The sequence below is a fragment of the Macrobrachium rosenbergii genome, chromosome 19, assembly GCF_040412425.1.
Source record: "Macrobrachium rosenbergii isolate ZJJX-2024 chromosome 19, ASM4041242v1, whole genome shotgun sequence".
Taxonomy (NCBI): domain Eukaryota; kingdom Metazoa; phylum Arthropoda; class Malacostraca; order Decapoda; family Palaemonidae; genus Macrobrachium; species Macrobrachium rosenbergii.
This window is the reverse complement of record NC_089759.1, coordinates 8,386,657-8,393,612: the sequence shown is the minus strand read 5'-3', so window position 1 is coordinate 8,393,612 and position 6,956 is coordinate 8,386,657. Positions and strand designations below refer to the sequence as shown.

Here is a 6,956-nt window from a genome sequence, read left to right as displayed (position 1 = left end):
AATATTTATATTAGATCGAGAAGTAGGAGTTATATACACTGAATTGTTGACACTTTAATGGGTTAGAAATCAAGCTGTGGTTTAGAACATCATGTAAAGGTTATTAGCCCTGCGTATTATAGAAGCAAAGTTAAGTATACTGCATACCGATATGTAATAAGAGATTTTTTGTAGTTTGGTAAATTTTTTTTATTCTTTACGTCATAATTCCCCTAACGAAATTTCCTACAAAAAAAGTGTTATGTTCCGTATTATAATAATTATTAATGCATTAATACATAAAGAAAATGTGTTAGGTAAAAAAGTTATGAACGCTGCGTAATTTTATCATGAAACTAAATTTTTTTTTTTCGGAAACTACAAAAGGACTCGCTCCTATTTTAAACTTATGTATTTTGAAATACTTTGGGTCGTAATCTTTGTTGTCAGGTGATTTCAATTTAATATGTCATTGCTTTGAACTAAAACAGCTAAATCACTGAAATATATATTTTACTACATATCTGTGGATACGTTGGTAATGGTAACTTGAACATAATGATCTTTTAGCGTATCATGATTAAGGCGTTGTTTTTTATAAATTTCATTTTGATCTTAATGTACTCTTATCTTTTCTTTTTACTTTTTTGTCATTAATTTCACTGAGCTATTCTTTAGAGGCAGTTGGTGGGTTATGTTAACAGAATATATTATTATTATTATTATTATTATTATTATTATTATTATTATTATTATTGTTATTATTATTATTATTATTATTATTATTATTATTATTATTATTATTATTATTATTATTAGAGAGTAATTGAATGATTAATTTGATGTTATTTCATGATAAATATAGTTCACTTTCTAAGAAGAGGCATCACCCCGGCACATTTCACGTCAAGAATGTAATGAGCTTCTTGGACAAACGCTTTGAAAACAATGAAGGCAAACATTTTGAAGTTTCAATCTCCTGCCGCCGAAAACGCTTGATGATGATTAAGCCGAACAAAGTTACTTGGTAAGATTATCTGATTTTCGTCAGGAGAAATTTCTTGTCTAGAGAGAGAGAGAGAGAGAGAGAGAGAGAGAGAGAGAGAGAGAGAGAGAGAGAGAGAGAGAGAATTAATCAGGAAATATAGCGAGCAAGAGAAGAGAGGCCTGGTATATCTCATGGTTCTTTTACCGATAATTTTTCATTCGGTGCCTGAGACTAATGTGCATTAAGATATTATCGCTGAAAACCAATTTGTTTGTATTTGGACGATGATAAAATGCTTTTATGCCACGAGTTCGTTTTTGTCTTTTGAATGGCTGGTATGTACGAGTATATATTAAACTTCATAGCGTTTCGCTTACTTGAACTGCATCTGGCATCCTGGAAAATATTTCTTAAAAACCCACAGTCCTTTAATATAGTTAGGTTTCACCGGGTTTATAACTGTGTGTGATTCAGGGAAAAATGGATAGGCAGGCAGATCGATAATTGACTTTCCCTAATCTTATACATATTTTGTCAATACTTATTCAACTTTCTTACGATGTTGCTTTCTTTTTTTGCTCACATACACCCTTTTTTGCTGATGTTCCTTTCTTTATATATTTACAGGGAATAATAGATACATAGACAGATAGGTATTTGACTTTCCTTAATTTTATACATATTTTAAAGAAAAACATTCGATATTCTTAAATGTTAACAAAAAAATTGTCAGTACTTACACTCTCTTACTATGTTCCTTTCTTCTTGTGTTTACACACATCCTTCTTTTGTTGCTGTGCCTTTTTTCATATGCTTACATACAATCTTCTCCTGTTATGTATCTTAACACACAACTGCGCATTTAAAACGAGGTTTCGGGTATTCAGATAAACATTCCTCGTTATGTCACCTTTAACAGCTGTGCTACCCGGCGCATTCCTCTGGCGCCGTTCAGAAACGCTTGCGTAACGGGGAGTCCACTCTGTGCTTGGCCATAATGTAGTCACGATATATCAAACCATTCATTATGTTTATCCGACATTATATGATGATGACTAGTTTGCTGCTGGTGGTGGATGGTTGACGTATGGAGAACAATTCTACTTCTAGAGTGATTATGCAAACAAAAAGAACACGACGGTCGACCGTGACAGGATTCGAACCTGCAATCTTCGGATCCGAAGTCCGACGCCTTATCCGTTAGGCCACACGGTCGTTGATAGCAGGAGATATCAATGATGTAATGTGAATAAATTAACAATAAAACAGATATACAGTGTCTTTGCATATGCAGTACCTCGACTCTTGCACATAATCAGTTATCAACATTTAATCATTACTCAGTAGAATGGCCACAAATAAGCGATCAAGGGTTCATTATTTTTTCTACAATGATATTGCAAAACAAAACAAAAAAATAGGCGAAACCTGAATGATATTTGGAAGAATATATTAGAGGCCGTGCATTATGCAAAGAATAGAGAAGACAGGAATCATCGAAAATGTCGGAATTGAGATAACTTGGAATTTCCTAAAACAGTGTTGGGAAATCGGGAATGGTAGTTCATTATGCATTTTAGAAAAGGAAGATGGAAAACAGTTATTAGTGATATATCAAAATTCCTTTTTTATGAATAATTTAGAAAATGATAACAACGAGTATTTGCAATCAGGAAAAAAAGTGGAGAGCACGAATTGCGAAGCTTAGGGAAAGAAACTGTGTTCAGAGTAATGAAGAATTTTTGTGTGATTAATACTCGGTTGTCATCCTTGAGTAGATTCTACGTGTATATGAACGAATGGTCAAAGTGTTCGTACATTTAGAATTAAGTATATCATCTTGAAGGGATAACAGGTGTGTTCTAATCTAACGAACTTGAAGAGATACAGCCAGGCTGTTTAAACAGTCTCTCTCTCTCTCTCTCTCTCTCTCTCTCTCTCTCTCTCTCTCTCACAGACACACCCCGCTCGCTCTCTCTCTCTCTCTCTCTCTCTCTCTCTCTCTCTCTCTCTCTCTCTCTCTCTGTACCGACATCTTAGGACAGAGAAAACGAACGACCGATATCGCCCAGATACAACACGGAGAATACTAGAAACCAAGTATGGTTATAAGAATAATATTTAGACTTGTTTGTAGGACAGTGGCCCGCCTAGGGCATTCACCATACAATCCCTAATACCCACCACCAGGTTTATGCCAATTAAATTCAAATTAATAACTGGGTCAGTGAGACAGATTTCATAACAAACAAGTAAAATATGCGCCGAAGTTTCTTCGGCGCAGTCGAGTTTTCTGTACAGCGTATAATCAAGACCACCGAAAATAGATCTATCTTTCGGTGGTCTCGGTATTATCCTGTATGAGCTGCGGCCCTTGAATCTTTAACCACGGCCCGGTGGTGGCCTATCCTATGTTGCCAGAAGTACGTTTATGGCCAACTTCAACCTTAAATGAAATAAAAACTGTTGAGGCTAGAGGGCTGCAATTTCGTATGTATGATGACTGGAGGGTGGATGATCAACCTACCAATTTGCACCCCTCTAGCCTCAGTAGTTTCTAAGATCTGAGGGCGGACAGAACAAAGTGCGGACATTATAAATTGCGGACGGACAGACAAAGCCGGCACAATGGTTTTCTTTTCCATAAAGGTAAAAAATCAGTACTTCCCCATGAACCATACAATACACCCACTTGCAGTCCCTTTTCTCATTTACTAAATTTCTACGATGGAGATTCCGGTTAGAGTAAAAAGAAAAGGTTTATGATGGAGAGCAGAAGCTGTGGGTAATATGCACATCCCCATCCATTGGAATGGTCGTTAATGGCACTTGGCCAAGAAACAGATGAATGAAGAGACGCCATAGAACTGGTGTGTAACAAGTATTGCCATCCTCATCCATCTGGTACAAATCATAAAGTATAAATATAATTTTCTATTATACTAAAAATATAGAAAAGAAACATATAATATTTTTTCACGGCAAACTCTGTCATCTCATTATATGACAGCTTCCAGATCGTAGATCCTTCGTTAATAGAAAGTAAAATAACTAAAGCAGAGGTATAGCCTCTGGAAGCCTTGACCTAGACAATACCATGGCCGTCCTACACTTTCAATGTTTCACGTTGCTTTAGTGCAGTTTTGAATTATTAGTTGTCTCCTAAATTTACTGCTGTTCTCTTTCCTTTTATTCTTAAACGTTATCTATCCATGTATCGATGTATCTATCTATCTATCTATCTATCTATCTATCTATCTATCTATCTATCTATCTATCTATCTATCTATCTATATATATATATATATATATATATATTATTTGTATATATTATATATATACATATACATATATATTTATATGTAGGCTATGTATTATATATATATATATATATATATATATATATATATATATATATATGCAGTATATATATATACATACATACATACACACACATATATATATGTATATTACAGTATACATATATGCATGTACTATATATATATATATATATATATATATATATATATATATGTGTGTGTGTGTGTGTGTGTGTGTGTGTGTGTGTGTGTACATATACGTACATATTTGTAAGTTTGATATATATATTATATACGGTATATATATACATATACGTATATATTTGTTATATATTATAAATATATAACAAATATTTATCTATCTGTCTATCTATCTATCTATCTATATATATATATATATATATATATATATATATATATATATATATATATATATATATGTATGTATGTATGTATGTATGTATGTATGTATGCATGTATACATTAACCTACAAATGTCATATAATATCCAATTCGCTCTACCTCTGGTCAGTTATAATTTCCATCCGGTATTATTTTCGAGGTAGAACAAATTGGATAATAAATTACAATTGTAGCTTACTATTTGTGAATAAAAAATCTAAGTGATGTGATAAAAGTTAATGTGTGTGTATATGTATATATATATATATATATATATATATATATATATATATATATATATATATATATATATATATATATGACATTTTTATCACACCGTGATTTATATACAATCATGAAGCTACAAATGTCGCTTAATATCAAATCCACGCTGCCTCGTGAATATCCCCGATGGGGAGTTATCATCGAAGGGGAATTTATAAGTGATAAATGGACGGGCACTGCCGAGTCTCGATCCCGCGACACAGATACGCACCCAGCAACTCCAGTCGACGTTACCACTGAGCTATCAAGAGAGGTAAAAGTTCATCCCGAGTCTCGTGTACTTTATTTTCCCGTCGAGAGCGGGGAAATTGTACTTAGCTTCGGCATTAACCCACCTCCACCATGATCGTTCTTTGGTACGTTTGGAACACGCAGCTCTTTTTATGGCATTTTTTATCACACCGTGATTTATATACAATCATGAAGCTACAAATGTCGCTTAATATCAAATCCACGCTGCCTCGGGAATATCCCTGATGGGGAATTATCACCGAAGGGGAATTTATAAGTGATAAAAGGTAACGTCGACTGGAGTTGCTGGATGCGTATCTGTGTCGTGGGATCGAGACTCGGCACTGCCCGTCCATTTATCACTTATAAATTCCCCTTCGGTGATAATTCCCCATTGGGGATATTCCCGAGGCAGCGTGGATTTGATATTAAGCGACATTTGTAGCTTCATGATTGTATATAAATATGTGTGTGTGTATGTTTGTGTGCATGTACAGCCATTCACTAATATTAGTTGTTAGTGAAATAGAACATGACATATAAACATCCAGTGGTCTTACACGAAAAACAAAAAACAAATACAACAACAAAGAAAAAACAGAAATTTGAGCATATCATTTTCATCAAATCTTTCCTTAATCGTTTATGTCGTTCCTTAATTCCATTTTGAATTCTATTTGTAGAAGTTCGCACTTGAAGTCATTCAGGATTGATATGGCTTCCGAAACAAACTTAATCAAAGAAGTTTGCCTCAAAGCAAACCGAGTTGTGAGTTTGATTCCTCAAGTCTAATTGCTTTCATAATTTGCCAGTGCACACGATTAAAGGGCTAAAGCGTCAAGAAATTTATTGAATTTATCATATTAATTACTTCCACTGTACCGTTGTGTTATAGACTTTTGCTGGATATTATTTGAAGCAATTCAGTTATTCAAGAACGTCATTTCTTTACAGAATTATCTTATAAACAAATTACTTCATTTTCAAAGATATTTTTTTTTGCTAACGTTTATTGTCCTTAAATCTGATTGGTTCCTGATAACCAATAGATTTATTTTATGTGTTGATAGATTTATATTATTTTATTTTATAACGTTTATTTTAATAGAGAGAATTCTCGAAGGGCACTCTGCTTATATCACTCCAGCGATAAAAACAAGAACTACTACTACTACTACTGCTAATAATAATAATAATAATAATAATGATAATAGTGAAGAAACTCACAATGTTGTCAGGGGTAATATAAGTTAAAAAATATAAGTAAAACGAGAGCTTTCGAGAGCCTGTTCTTTTCTCCTTATCAGACTGAGGAGAATCGAGCAGTTACTCATGTAATAATAATAATAATAATAATAATAATAATAATAATAATAATAATAATAATAATAATAATGCTTTTGTCTATACTGCTTAAATATTGTTCTCGAAATCCTTCCCCGCTTGAGCCAATTATTTTCCATCAGATCTCGCGATATTTCCTCTCGTGATAAATGGCAATCAAGAATCTCCCAGAAAAGAAATTACTCAAAGGCAATGACAGGAAAATCGGCTTACCGCTAAGCCCCCAACCCACCCCAAGGGAGTTGCGGTGGAAAAGGGATGGCATAGGAGAGGTTTATGATTGTGGGGGAGGTCAAACGTAGGGGGGCCGGGGGCGATTGCTGTAGGTTCTCTGCGGAAGGTAGGGAGTGGTGATAGCATTGGTCTTAAGGACTTCGGGCTGTCGTTATTATCAAGGTCCAGATTCT

The 6,956-nt window shown here is 34.0% G+C and overlaps 1 non-coding gene across 1 annotated transcript; it reads right to left on the bottom strand.

Annotated features, from left to right (window-relative positions):
- Positions 1 to 2,109: 2,109 nt before the first annotated feature.
- On the bottom strand, positions 2,110 to 2,182 carry TRNAR-UCG (transfer RNA arginine (anticodon UCG)). Its single transcript has one exon. It is a non-coding gene; the product is annotated as a tRNA-Arg (tRNA).
- Positions 2,183 to 6,956: the final 4,774 nt, after the last annotated feature.